Source organism: Somniosus microcephalus, unplaced genomic scaffold (genome assembly GCF_052327205.1).
Source record: "Somniosus microcephalus isolate GS21.2 unplaced genomic scaffold, FLI_Smic_1.0 unresolved_chr3, whole genome shotgun sequence".
In the NCBI taxonomy this organism is placed as follows: domain Eukaryota; kingdom Metazoa; phylum Chordata; class Chondrichthyes; order Squaliformes; family Somniosidae; genus Somniosus; species Somniosus microcephalus.
Genome location: NW_028225181.1, coordinates 57,523,101 through 57,538,277, shown reverse-complemented (window position 1 = coordinate 57,538,277; position 15,177 = coordinate 57,523,101).

The following is a 15,177-nucleotide window of genomic DNA, read 5'->3' as shown; positions in this document are numbered from 1 at the left end:
CTGGTGAATGGATGCGAGGGTTTGTGATGGAGAAAGTCTCCCGGACGCGCTATTTAATAGCTAGCCGTATGCAAATGAGGAATCAGAAAGTGAAGGATTCCTATTGGTGAACCAGCGCATAAATCTATTGTGAGTTAGGAACAAGGGGTGCCACCTGGCCAATCAGAAACGCTCATGGTGTTGCAGCTGGTTTCAGGCACGTGGGGGAGAGTCTCCACATGGCTGCAGCTTGAAAAATATATTACAATAGGAAAATACTGCGGAATCTGAAATAGCAACAGAAAATGCTGGAAATACTTGATGAAGGGTCCCAGACCTGAAACGTTAACTCTGTTTCTCTCTCCACGGATGCTGCCTGGCCAGCTGAGTATTTCCAGCATTTTCTGTTGAAAAATGTATTTTTGGTACCATAAGTTGCCCTGTTAAATTGCAGACTGCTTGCCCGACATTGATCCAGCTGAATGTTGGGAAGACCGGTCCCCGCCACTAACTGCATCCCCACATCACCGACTCCCTCCCTCTCCCTGGGCAGCTGGCTGAGCCAGACTGTTCGCAACCATGGTGTCATATTTGAACCCCCAACCCCCCTCAGATGAGCTTCCGACCACATATCCACGCCAGCACTAAGACCGCCTATTTCCGCCGCCGGTACATCACCCAACTCCGCCTCTGCTGAAACCCTCATCCAGTCCTTTGTTACCTCTAGACTTGACTATTCCAATGCACTCCTGGCCGGCCTCCCACATTCCACCCTACGTAAACTTGAGGTCATCCAAAACTCTGCTGCCCTTGTCCGCACGTGCACCAAGTCCCGTTCAGCCATTACCCCTTGTGCTCGCTGACCTACAGAGGCTCCCGGTTAAGCAACGCCTCGATTAAAAAAATCTCATCCTTGTTTTCAAATTCCTCCATGGACTCGCACCCCCCCTCCTCCCCCACACACACACAAAGCTAGGTGGGCGTGTGTGCTGTGAGGAGGATGCCGAGAAACTCCAGGATGATTTGGACAGGTTGGGTGATTGGGCAGATGCATAGCAGATGCAGTATAATGTGGATAAATGTGAGGTTATCCACTTTGGTGGCAAAAACAGGAAGGCAGATTATTATCTGAATGGCAATAGATTGGGAAAAGGGGAAGTGCAACGAGACCTGGGCGTCCTTGTGCACCAGTCGTTGAAGGTAAGCATGCAGGCGCAGCAGACGGTTAAGAAGGCAAATGGTATGCTGGCCTTCATAGCAAGAGGGTTCGAGTACAGGAGCAATGATGTCATGCTGCAGTTGTACAGGGCCTTGGTGAAACCACACCTTGAGTATTGTGTGCAGTTTTGTTCGCCTTATCTGAGGAAGGATGTTCTTGCCATGGAGGGAGTGCAGCGAAGATTCACCAGGCTGATACCTGGGATGGCAGGAATGACATATGAGGAGAGATTGGGTCGATTGGGCTTATACTCGCTGGAGTTAAGAAGAATGAGAGGGGATCTCATTGAAACTTATAAAATTCTAACAGGACTAGACAGACTAGATGCAGGAAGGCTGTTCGCGATGGCGGGGAGTCCAGAACCAGGGGTCACAGTCTAAGGATAAGGGGTAAGCCATTTAGGACTGAAATGAGGAGGAATTTCTTCACCCAGAGAGTGATGAACCTGTGGAATTCTCTACCACAGAAGGCAGTTGAGGCCAATTCATTAAATATATTCAAGAAGGAGTTGGATATATTTCTTAAGGCTAAGGGGATCAAGGAATATGGGGAGAAAGCAGGGACAGGGTACTGAATTTGGATGATCAGCCATGATTGCATTGAATGGCGGAGCAGGCTCGAGGGGCTGAATGACCTACTCCTGCTCCTATCTTCTATGTTTCTATGTTTCCAGATTCATCATGGTTTGCTGTGCACTTCACAACATGGCACAGCATCGTGGCTTGCAGATGCCTGAGGAACAAGTGGCTCATCACATAGCATCCTCAGATGAGGAGGAGGAGGAGAGCGACAACGACCAGCTTGCAGAGGCGCATGAACCAGCAGCAGCAGCATGCGAGCACATTGCTGGCCGGGATGCAAGGCACGCACTCATCTTGGCCAGGTTTGCTTAACCTAGCCAATCAAGCACTTTTGCCTCGCAGCTTCTTACCAGAGCGTCGACAATGGCCAAGAACCTGCAGTTCCTACCACTCTGACCACCATACTGACAATTGCAAGTCATCCTAAGCCCTCAATGTGGAAGTCCCATTAGCGATATTACACACGCCACAACTGCAACAGTTGACATCAGAATTTTTCATGACAATAACCAACTGATGGCTTTTTAACATTAAACATAACATTTCACCCAAGTGACTACCCTTGTGACTACTTGTGCATTATCTTCCTCTTACGCATGCTCCTCCGTGGTGCTTCCCCTGTGGCTTCAGCGGATGTGGAGGCCCTTTGCTCACTTTCTTGCTGCTCCTGTCTCGACATCTTTGACGGGCGTCCTCTGGGGTTGCGAACCTGTGAGGGCTTGGCAACAGCCTGCTGCTCCTGTGACTGTGCAGGGGTTGAGATGCCGATTTCAGTCGGGTGGGGACTCTGGTGGGGCTCTGACCGAGGGCTCTGCAGTGGCATGGTCGTGTGAGTGCTTGGAGTGGAGCCCCCACTTCCTTGTTGTATGCCACCAACATCCCTCTCATGGGTCAGCCCCACTTCAGAGCTAGCAAGCAGCTTGACAGCACCTTAGAGCTGACCATCGCTCCTCAAGAGATGTCAGTCTATTCTGAACAAATACCATGTTTTCCATACCCTGGCGACTAAGCTCCTCCATGGACGTAGCCATCCTCTCCTCTACCATTGCCATCCTCTCCTCTACCGTAGCCAGCCTTACCATGGAGGTAGCCATCCTTTCCGCGGAGGTTGCCATCCTTTCTGTGGTGATGCATTCATGCGCCAACACCTCCACAAAGGCTCTGCTCATGTTAGTGAAGGACTCCTCCATTCACTCCACACTCGCAGCGACCCTGGAGACAAAACCTGCCAGGGACTCCTGCACCTGTTCCTGGAGTTCCAGCACCGCTCTTCTTCTGGATGGACCCAGAGGCAGAGGTTCGACATGCTGCTGAGCCGAGCTGGCAGAGTCCTGCGCCCTCCAACTAGGACTCGCCACAGCTGTCCCTGTCTCCACCATCTGCTGATGCTCACTTGTGCGCTGTGATACACCAGGTGACAACACTGCACTATCTCACGAAGGTAACACCGAAGTGTGAGTGTCTGCGCTGGTGCTGGGTGCGCTGAATTCTGCTGACACTGCACCCTCAGAGGTTGCAGCTTCCTCTGAGGAGTTTGGAGGCTCAGGCTGTTCCTCCTGGATAGTGGGGATGGGGGCTTTCGATGGTCCTGTGGAGGAGTAAAGGAAAGAGTCAGAGATGTGAGGCCAAGGTTACGTGCACATTGAATATTGCAGATGATCATAAGTCAATCTGTTAGAGCATCAGAATCATTATCAGTGACTCATGCAATGTCAATGAGAGAGATGATAAACTATTCTGTCACCAGCTTGCTCTGATGCACCCGCCTGTCCGTCCCCCACTTGCGCATCCTCCTCCGCTCCCACGATCTCCAGGGCCAGCTCCTCCCAGGGGGTGAGCTGGGCTACTGAGGGTGGCCTTCCTCCTGTCTTCACTCTTTCCCTCTTATTGTGAGTGCTCTTTTCCTGCAATGAGGGAGACAAGTGGAGTTTGAGTGAGAATGAACGAGTGAGTGTAGAGAATCCATATCATTGGTGGTTAGAAGGAGACAAAGATGGAGTGAGATGGCAAGACCAAGGGCCCTCCCTGTGTGTTGTAAGTTGTTTTCATAGCATCACAGTGATAGGGAGTGTGAGGGCTGCATAGTCGAATAGTTAGGTGAATGTGACCATAGAGAGAGAGGGAATGGGTAAGGGTTCAGGGACGTCAGTGTCAAGTGGGATGTGGAGGAAGAGGTTGTCAAAGCTGAGTGCTGGTGAGGAGAGGCAATGGGGATCAGAGTGAGGGTGATGGGAAAGTCATACTCACTTTTCCAGTGTGCAGAAGGTCATGAAACCTCTTCCTGCACTGCAACCAGGTTCTGCAGCACATAGACAAAGAGTTGACCTCCTGGGTCACTTGCATCCACAGAGCTTGCATCTGCTGGGGAGGCGTCTTCCTCCCTGAGGAAGGGAAGAGCACCTTCTTATTTCCTTTTGCTCCCACCACCAGAGCTTGCAGGGCAGCGTCATCGAACCTTGGTGCAGACTTTGGCCTACTGCTGGACATATTGGCTGGAGGAATCTATCACACCAAAGGCCATAAGCTTTGCAGTCTGCAGAAGAAGCAAGGCTACTTGCAGGCCTTAAATCCAGCAGCATTGATGATGGCATCAGAGATGACTTTCAGGATGGAAAGACTAAGTGGGCCAGGGGTTACCACACGCTGGAAATCAATTGCCCAATTAGGAGAAAATCGCATATTTTTCCCACATCAAATTGGAGTCGGGTGGCTAACACGAAAAGCGGCTGACACAGCCCCAGCCCGCACCAATGGCAAAATCGAGCCCATAGCCATAGAGTCATAACAGCACAGAAGGAGGCCATTCAGCCCATCCAGTCCATGCCGGCTCTCTGTAGAGCAATCCACTCAGTCCCATTCCCCCGTTCTATCCCCGTAGCCCTGCAAGTTTATTTCCCTCAAGTGCCTATCCTGTCTCCCCTTGAAAACATTGAGTGTCTCCGCTTCCACCACTTCCGTCGGCAGCGAGTTCCAGGTCCTCACCACTCGCTGCGTAAAAAGGTTTTTCCTCACATCCCCCTGTATCTCTTGCCCAAAAGCTTAATTATGTGTCCCCTAGTCCTTGTACCATCAACTAGTGGGAACAGCCTTTCCCTGTCTAGCCTATCCAAACCCGTCATAATCTTGTACACCTCTATCATCACCCCTCAACCTCCTTTGCTCTAATAAAAACAATTCCAGCTTCTCCAACCTGTCCTTGTAGCTAAGATCCCCCATCCCCGGAAACATTCTGGTAAATTTCCTCTGCACCCTCTCAAGGGCCTTCACACCCTTCCTAAAGTGTGGTGACCAGAACTGGACGCAATACTCCAGTTGTGGTCTAACCAGCGCTTCATAAAGATTCAGCATAACTTCTCTACTTTTGTACTCAATACCTCTATTTACGAAACCCAAGATCCCATATGCTTTGCTAACCACTCTCTCAATATGTCCCGCCGCCTTCAGATTTATTTTTTTAAACACAGCGAGTTGTTGTGAGCTGGAATGTGCTGCCTAAAAGGGTGGTGGAAGCAGATTCAATAGTCACTTTCAAAATGTAATTGGATAAATACTGAAAAAGAACCATTTTTTGCAGGGCTATAGGGAAAGAGCAATGGAACCAATTGGATAGAAGGAGCCGGTGCAGGCATGATGGGCAGAATGACCTCCCTCCTGTGCTGCAAGATTTTATATTGTATTATTGTAACATGCTCTACTTTTTTAAACTGGTCACTGCAACATTCGTAGTTGACGTTTCACGTCGGTGACCTGCTGAGTATTTCCAGCATACATTCCAGATTCCCAGCACTGTTTTGTTTTTGCAATGTAAATATTGGGTTATTCAGGTTTCTCTGCATTACAGCTTTTTCCCCACAAAGATTGAAGTGGCTCTTAAGAGCCGTTTGGTTTCAAGTTCCCGTTCCTCAAATGGGCCAAGGCTGCTGGTGGCGGGAGGCTCAGGCGCGCTCCCCGCGGATGCGCCGGGCCAGGTGGATGTCCCTGGGCATGATGGTGACCTGCTTGGCATGGATGGCGCACAGGTTGGTGTCCTTGAAGAGCCCCACCAGGTAGGCTAGAACTCGCTGGCCTCCTGCAGGGCCATGACGGCCGAGCTCTGGAAGCGCAGGTCAGTCTTGAAGCGGCGAGGCCTCCATTGTGATTCGGATACAATGGACATGAATTGGCCAATCAGGATCGCGAACGGTATTGTTGCAGTTCCCGGGTCTTCAGGCAAGCTACACAGGTGCGAAGTTAACCTAAAAAACAGCAGAAAATGCTGGAAGAACTCAGCAGGCCAGGCAACATCCGTGGGGAGAGAGATAGAGTCAATGTTTCGGGTCGAAACCCTTCTACAGAACTGAGAGAAAAGGCAGGAAATGAAACAAAAGGCAGTTTGGGGGCTGGGAAATGGGGGAGGGGATGAACGAAGAGCCGTTAAGAGATATGGGGCTAAAAATTCGGTGGCGCCCCGTTTGGGGCACCAGTCTCGCCTGGGCACCAGAAGTCCCACCCCGGAAGGAGTCGCTTGCACCAGCCCGATATTCAGTTTCAGCACCCCAAACGGAAGCGGGGCACTGCTCGAGGCACCCCGCATCCCTCTTGGGGCGCTGCAACTGAATATTGCGGCATAACATGCCGCAGCGCCACACGCTGCGGCATGGTGCACTGCGGTACTGCAGGCCTTCCTCCCCTTCTTAAAGGGGAGGGACCTGCACCAGGGCGATCGGAGATTGTGAGTGCCGCCAAAAGAGCCTGGCACTGAGGAGAAGGGCCGGGCTCTTGGGACACAGCCGGCACTGCCCGGGAGGGGGGCTCAGGAGGCCGGGGACGGCGGCGCGAGGAGGTGCTGGCAGGCGGCCAGCAGAAAAAATGGCCGCCCCGCACCTCCCCTTTAATTAGCGCCACTACCGCCTGTAACGATCAATAACATGTCATTCTATAGTGGACACTAGGTGGAGCCATAGAGCTGTGTAGAGCTGTATGTATAAGACTACACTACCCAGCTGTATATATATTAAGACTACATTACCCATGAGGCACTAGGCTACCCTCAAGGCAACAGTCAAGATGGCAGCCTGCACACAGGAGCACACATGCTGCATCTCTACAGATACTGTACCTAGAGAACATGTACTGAATAAATGACTAGCTAGAAGCTAGCTGTGTTCATAATAAGAATGTCTAGTTGCAGCGTAACATGCTGCAGCACCACATGCTGCAGCACGGTGCGCTGCGGTACTGCAGGCCTTCCTCCCCTTCTTAAAGGGGAGGGGCCTGCACCAGCGTGATCGGAGATTGCGAGTGCCGGCAAAAGAGCCCGGCACCGAGGAGAAGGGCCGGGCACTTGGGACACAGCTGGCACTGCCCAGGAGGGGGGCTCAGGAGGCCTGGGACGGCAGCGCGAGGAGGTGCTGGCAGACGGCCAGCAGAAAAAATGGCGCCCCGCACCTTCCTTTAATTAGTGCCACTACCGCCGTAGGTAGGCCCCCCTGAACTGGCTGCAAATTGCGACCGGTGTTACAGCGGGGGGTGCGACCAAATATCGTGATTGGGGCCGTAGCGGGGCGCTGCGCACACTGATGACATCATCGGTGGTGGCGCAGCGCTACAGGCTAACGCCGCCATTAGCGCCCCACTAAATTTTGCGGGAGGCGTGGCCAGTGGCGCTAAAACCACTAAGTGCCCTCTTTCGTCACTAACTGGTGGCGCAGCCCACCGAATTTCTAGGCCATGTTGTTATTCTGTTATTTCGGATTTGCAGCATCTGCAGCATTTTGCTATCGTGCGAAGATAACCTGCTTTGACTGTGGGAAGCACATCAGCTTTCAGTGAGGAGCACGCTCTCACCTCTGAGTCAGCAGGTCTGTGGGTTAACAGTCCCACTCCAGAGACTTTGACTGTGGGAAGCACATCAGCTTTCAGTGAGGAGCATGCTCTCGCCTCTGAGTCAGCAGGTCTGTGGGTTAACAGTCCCACTCCAGAGACTTTGACTGTGGGAAACACATCAGCTTTCAGTGAGGAGCACGCTCTCGCCTCTGAGTCAGCAGGTCTGTGGGCTCACAGTCCCACTCCAGAGACTTTGAGCACAAGAATCAAGGCTGACGCTCCCAGTACAGTGCTGAGGGGAGGGCTGCACTGCCGGAGGTGCCGTCTTTCGGATGAGAAGTCAAACCGAGGCCCCGTCTGCTCTCTCAGGTGGGCGTAAAAGACCCCATGGCACTACTTCCAAGAAGAACAGGGGAGTTATCCCTGGTTTCCTGGCCAATATTTATCCCTCAATCAACATCACAAATAAAAAGAATATCTGGTCATAATCACATTGCTGTTTGTGGAAACACTCAGCAGGCCAGGCAGCATCTGTGGAGAGAGAAACAGAGTTAACGTTTCAGGTCAATGACCCTTCATCTGACGTTAACTCTGTTTCTCTCTCCACAGATGCTGCCTGACCTGCTGAGTATTTCCAGCATTTTCTGTTTTTATATCAGATTGCCAGCATCGGCAGTATTTTGCTTTTGTATTGCTGATTGCGGGAGCTTGCTGTGCGCAAATTTGCTGCCGCGTTTCCTACATTACAACAGTGACGCGAAGATGCTACATAAATGCACGTCTTTCTTTAAATTTCAGTAACGGTGCATTCTGGAGAAAGGCTTCGTAGAGGGGTGCAGCTTGACAAAAAGCAAAATACATTTTGTACAACCGTTGCGTCCCTGGTCAGTGCTGCAATACGTTCAGTATCGATATGGTGATCCTGGAGGAGCTGGGGGGTGGGGGTGTTGAGTGGAATTAGTAAGATGGACCAAGCCACTTGATCAGGAAAGTGATTGACAATTGTGTTGAATCTATAGGGCACCACAGGGATTCAGAAAGGTGTAAATGTCTGGGCATAAAGCCTTGCCAGGGTGCAGCGCGGAGCTCGCGCGCACCTGTAATGAAGCGCACTCGATTTTCCATTCAGTTAATGTATAGGTTGTGAATGACAGATTGCACCATTTCATCCAGCTGGATGTTAGGTACCCTGAAAGCTGTCACAGCTCATTTATCCTGCGGCAGTTGACAGTGCTACAGGAAGGATGTTCTTGCCATGCAGGGAGTGCAGCGAAGATTCACCAGACTGATACCTGGGATGGCAGGAATGACGTATGAAGAGAGATTGGGTCGATTAGGCTTATACTCGCTGGAGTTTAGAAGAATGAGAGGGGATCTCATTGAAACTTATAAAATTCGAACAGGAGTAGTCAGACTAGATGCAGGAAGGATGTTCCCGATGGTCGGGGAGTCCAGAACCAGGGGTCACAGTCTAAGGATAAGGGGTAAGCCATTTAGGACTGAGATGAGGAGGAATTTCTTCACCCAGAGAGTGGTGAACCTGTGGAATTCTCTACCACAGAAGGCAGTTGAGGCCAATTCATTAAATATATTCAAGAAGGAGTTAGATATATTTCTTAAGACTAAAGGGATCAAGGGATATGGGGAGAAGGCAGGGACAGGGTACTGAGCTTGGATGATCAGCCATGATCACATTGAATGGTGAAGCAGGCTCGAGGGGCCGAATGGCCTACTCCTGCTCCTATCTTCTATGTTTCTATTTTTTTCTATGTTTCTACCGTTATTTAATGGAATTAAATCCTCTCTACCTCTCTCTCTCCACCTTTAAAACGCTCCTTAAAAACCTACGTCTTTCTGCCCTAATATCTCCCTATGTGGCTCGGTGTCAATGTTTGTCTGATTACTCTCCGGTGAAACGTCTTAGGACGTTTTACTACATTAAAGGCACTATATGAATGCAAGTTGTTGTTGGAATACCTAGACCAGGCAGATGGATCAAGGAGATCCGGGATTATCGTTAGCAGCATGACTCGATATTTCATCCATAAACCACGCCTGAAATCAAATATAAAGAGGCACATTCTTTGACAAAAATACGCATAAAGCATACCATAGTCACGCTGAAGCAAAGATTCTGCTGCTTGAACAGGTCTGGGAGGGTGGAGGGTGGGGGCTGTCCTATTGCACAGCGCTAGAAAGGTATCCATTATAGTGGTATGCTGCACAGTGCATAATTATGCTCTCAGAAGACACATCACCATGCAGTAGTTGGGACAGGAAGGACAGTCAGGATTGACAGAGGCTGAGCTCACGGCTGGCTGCTCCACCAGACTGGCAGCAAGGAAGACAAGCCCAGCAACTTCTAATGGACAACCATTTCAATTAGACATTCAAAGGTCACTTCAGCACAAGCATTGCTGAACTCATGTTCCCAACGAAACTGATGCACCAAACCCATCCACACCATTATGCTCTATCCAACCCCGGCCATCAAACATATCAATCCCATTCATTTCCTGCTACAGAAATGTGCCCCAGTAAGAGTGAAAACGTGATTCCAATAAACAGTGCAGGATTCATTATGAATTAATGCCTCCTTATCCGACTGCTTCTCTGTGTCCAGCGCGTCTCCAACTACCTAATGTAAGCGACCTGATGGACGTGACTGAATGTTTACTTGGATACAGATGACTCTTTACCTCCTTCTGCTGGGCCATAAGATTGCCCTGTTAATGCCACATCTAAAACTGCAGCGGCTGCCTGAGATTGCACTCTCTGGCTCAGTAGGATGGCAAGGATACAGCAGGACATAAGAACATAAGAACATAAGAAATAGGAGCAGGAGTAGGCCAATCGGCCCCTCGAGCCTGCTCCGCCATTCAATAAGATCATGGCTGATCTGATCCTAACCGCCAATCCACTATCACAGAACCATCTCCTGAATCTAACAGAATTAGACACACGAAATAGGAGCAGGATCAGGCTACACGGCCCCTGGGCCCGCTCCGCTACCCACAGGGCCATGACCGATCCGAACCTAGACTCATGTCCAAATTTCTGCCCGCTCCCCGTAACCCTTAATTCCTTTTACTTCTAAGAAACTGTCTATTTCTGTTTTAAATTTATGTAATGATGTAGCTTCTACAGTTTTTTGGGGCAGCATATTCCATGGACCTACCACCCTCTGAGTGAAGTATTTCCTCCTCATCTCAGTTTTGAAAGAGCAGCCCCTTATTCTAAGACTATGCCCCCAGTTCTAGTTTCACCCATCATCGGGAACATCTTCCCCGCATCCACCCGATCCGACCCCTTCACAATCTTATATGTTTCAATAAGATCGCCTCTCATTCTTCTGAACTCCAATGAGTAGAGTCCCAATCTACTCAACCTCTCCATATATGTCCATCCCCTCATCCCCGGGATTAACCGAGTGAACCTTCTTTGTACTGACTCGAGAGCAAGTATGTCCTTTCTTAAGTATGGACACCAAAACTGTACGCAGTATTCCAGGTGCGGCCTCACCAATACCTTGTACAACTGAAGCAATACCTCCCTATTTTTATATTCTATCCCCCTAGCAATGAAAGCCAACATTCCATTGGCCTTCTTAATCACTTGCTGCACCTGCATACTAACCTTTTGAGTTTCGTGCACCGGGACCCCCAGATCCCTTTGTACTTCAGTACTTTCCAGTTTCTTGCCATTAAGATAATAACTTGCTCTACGATTTCTCCTGCCAAAGTGCATAACCTCACACTTTCCAGTATTGTATTCCATCTGCCAAATCTCTGCCCACTTACTTAGCCTGTCGATGTCCCCTTGCAGGTTTTTTATGTCCTCCTCACTCACTACTTTCCCTCCCATCTTAGTATCATCTGCAAACTTTGATATGTTACACTCGGTCCCCTCCTCCAAATCGTTAATATAGATTGTAAAGAGTTGGGGACCCAGCACTGACCCTTGCGGAACACCACTAGTTACTGATTGCCAGTCTGAAAATGAACCATTTATCCCAACTCTCTGCCTTCTGTTAGATAGCCAATCCTCTATCCATGCCAGAATATTTATGCTTAGCACGCTTGTTTGAGATCCAACCTTCTCACCCTCTAATTGAATATGGAATTCAACCATGTTATGGTCACTCATTCCAAGGGGATCCTTTACTAGGACATTTTTAATTAATCCCATCTCGTTACACAGGACCAGATCTAAGGTTGCTTGCCCCCTGGTTGGTTCAGTTACATACTGCTCAAGAAACCCATCCCTAATACATTCAATGAACTCATCCTCAAGGCTGCTCTGCCCAATTTGATTTGTCCAATTAATATGATAGTTGAAATCCCCCATAATTATAGATGTTCCCTTATTACAAGCCTCAACTATTTCCCGATTGATACTCCGTCCAACAGAGTTGCCACTGTTCGGAGGCCTATAGACTACGCCCACTAGTGTTTTTTTCCCCTTATTATTCCTTACCTCCACCCAAACTGTTTCATTATCCTGATCTTTTGACCCAATATCATTTCTCTGTATTACAGTGATTCCTTCCTTTATTAACATAGCCACCCCACCTCCCCTTCCCCACCCCGAGCAACAACTCCCTTCTCCAATATATCCAAGTTTGCTGATGATACAAAGCTGGGTGGGAATGTAAGTTGTGAGGAGGATGCAAAGCGGTGTCAAGGGGATATAGACAGGCTAAGTGAGTGGGCAAGAACATGGCAACTGGAATATAATGCAGAGAAATGTGAAGTTATCCACTTTGGTAGGAAAAATAGAAAAGCAGTGTATTTTTTAATTGGTGAGAGATTGGGAAATGCTGGTGTTCAGAGGGACCTGGGTGTCCTTGTACACGAATCACTCCAAGTTAACATGCAGGTACAATTAGGAAAGCAAATGGTATGTTGGCCTTTATTACAAGAGGATTTGAGTATAAGAGTAAAGGGCCTAGATTTTCAGTAGCTTGCACCAGCAGTTAGCGCCTTAAGAGAAGTGATTTCCGGGCGCTATGCGTGTAGCGCCCGGGCGCAGTGCAGTTTGCGCTCCGCCCCAAATTAAGTTGCCCGTTAGCGCCAGCGCAAAGTTTAGCGCCCGCCCGGATGCGCGCGCAGAAAATGACGTCACATCCTCGTGCAACGCCCTTTGGCCGCCCCGATTGCAAACTTCAGTCGGACCGCCCCATTGTGCGGCGGGCGGCCGGAGCGTTTGGAAAAAGGAACGCAACACAACCAGCGCGGGCCCCGGGGGGCGCTAATTAAAGGGAACGTCCTCTCCAGTATAAAGGCCATCCTTTTTTCAGAAAACAGTCTTGTGCAACGCATTTCTGGAGACACAACAAGGAGGATAGCTAACTGGTTTCAAGCAGCAAGAGCCAGGTATTTTTGGACTCAGGCAATAGCGCTGCAAGTGGCCATTTGGAAATTAGACTGTTTGCCAGGATTTGATGGGGGCTGCATGGTGTGCCAACGCGCAGCTGCAGCGCCATATCCGTAGGGCTCGCAGACGCATTGTCAGAGGGGCAGCCCTGGCTAGAGGCAGAGGGGGCTACAGGCGTCGGCCACGTAGGCCTTACCCAGTCAGGCTATACCGCCAGCAGCGCTCCTACCTAAACATGAGTGCCGCGCGATGTGTTAGAAGGCTCCGATTCCGAAAGGAGGTGATTGCAGAGATCTGCCACCTGCTTCGCCGAGATCTGCGGCCAAAGCTCAGGTGCAGGACGTCTCTGTCGGTGGAAGTGAAGGTGACGGTGGCATTGAACTTCTATGCCACCGGCTCCTTCCAATACGCTGCTGGGGACATAGCAAACATCTCCCAGTACGGCGCGCATCGCTGCATCCACCACGTGACCGAAGCACTGTTCAGAAGGAGAAGCCAATTCATCTCCTTCCCCATGGCCCTCGAGAGCCAGCATCAGCGCGCATTGGGATTTGCCAGACTCGGGGAATTCCCCTTGGTGCAGGGCGCCATTGACTGTACGCATGTGGCTTTGCGGGCCCCTCTGGAGCATGGCGAGCAGTATCGCAACAGGAAGGGCTACCATTCTCTGAATGTGCAGCTGGTATGTGACCACAAGCAGCGCATCATGGCAGTCAATGCCAGCTTCCCAGGCAGCAGCCACGATGCCTTTATCCTGCGGCAGAGTACTGTGCATGACATGTTCCAGGCACAGCCTTCCCCAAGAGGATGGCTCATCGGGGACAAAGGCTATCCTTTGTGCACCTGGCTCATGACCCCGCTTCGCGCGCCCAGGACCGCTGCTGAAGAGGCCTACAACGAGAGCCATCAAACCACCCGCAACATCATCGAGCTAACTATTGGGGTCCTCAAGCAGCGGTTCCGCTGCCTTGATCGCTCCGGAGGAGCTCTCCAGTATTCGCCGGACCGGGTCTCCCAATTTGTGGTGGTTTGCTGCATGCTACACAACCTGGCTATCCGCAGGACTCAGGCACTGCCACCTGATGTTGGACCAGCACCTCAGGAGGAGGAGCAGGAGGAGCATGAGGAGGAGGAGGAGGAGCAGGAGTACGTTCCCAGGAGGGAGCGACCAGGGCCAAGGGCCGCACGACGCCACCTTATTACACGGTACTTCTAAGCCCCCTGTCAGGGAATGGCCAGGGGCCATGAGGGAAGATGAATGCAGCCGCTCCGCAAGCCCTCAGCCGGCGAAGCCAACAAACACTAAGAAGAACAACCATGGAGACTGCATGAATAAAGATAATTTTTTATTGCACAAAAATGAAAAGCCCTTCCCACATGAATCCCCAAAAACAATAAACGGGCCCCACAAAAAGCCCAACAAACGACTCACTCGCACAAACTGGGGAGGAGCCACTCCACCTTTATTGAAACCGGGCCTCAACGTCGGCCTAACGCAAAAAAAAAGCCCTCCAAAAGCACAACCATGGGCAAAATAAAGATGGCCACCGCCATATTAAAGGAAAGCTGGCCACACCCTCTACTGAGTGGCCCGCGAGGGCGAGACCTTGGCCAGCATTTTGCCTCCCCTGCCCTGCCTGCTGCTCCTTCGCAAGCTCTGCCCAGTGGCTGCTGCGAGGCTGGGGGAAGGCGCCTGAGGCTCAGATGCCCTTCCGCCAGATGCCGCTGGGGGGCGGCCTACACGGCGTTTGGGCCTCGAGGGGCCGTCTGCTGAGTGGCGCACCTGAGCCTGGCCACCATCAGCTGCAGCCGCTTGCCGTCGACGCCCCAGAGGGGGAATGGCGGCGACGGATGGCGCAATGTGGGCCAGCTGGCATCTGGGATGCGCTGGCTGGTGCTGTGGCACGGTGGCACTCGGCCGGGCCCGCACTGCAGGATCCGCAGCAATCAGCCGTCGGCCGGCTTGCTGGGATGGTCCAGTGCGGCGCCTGCCCTGGCGATGCCTGCCTGAGACAGCGCGTGTGGCAGCAGTGAGTGGCCCTGTGGTCCTGGTGTGCGCGCGCATCACATCCGCCAGGGTCTTGACGGCATCAGTTAGCATGCGGCCAGTCGCGGCAGTTGCTGCCCCGAACTCGCGCACACTGGTCGCCAGCGACTCGATGGCCTCAGGCATGCGCCCCACCACGCTCATGAGCTCCGTGTGGCGCCGGTCCGAGT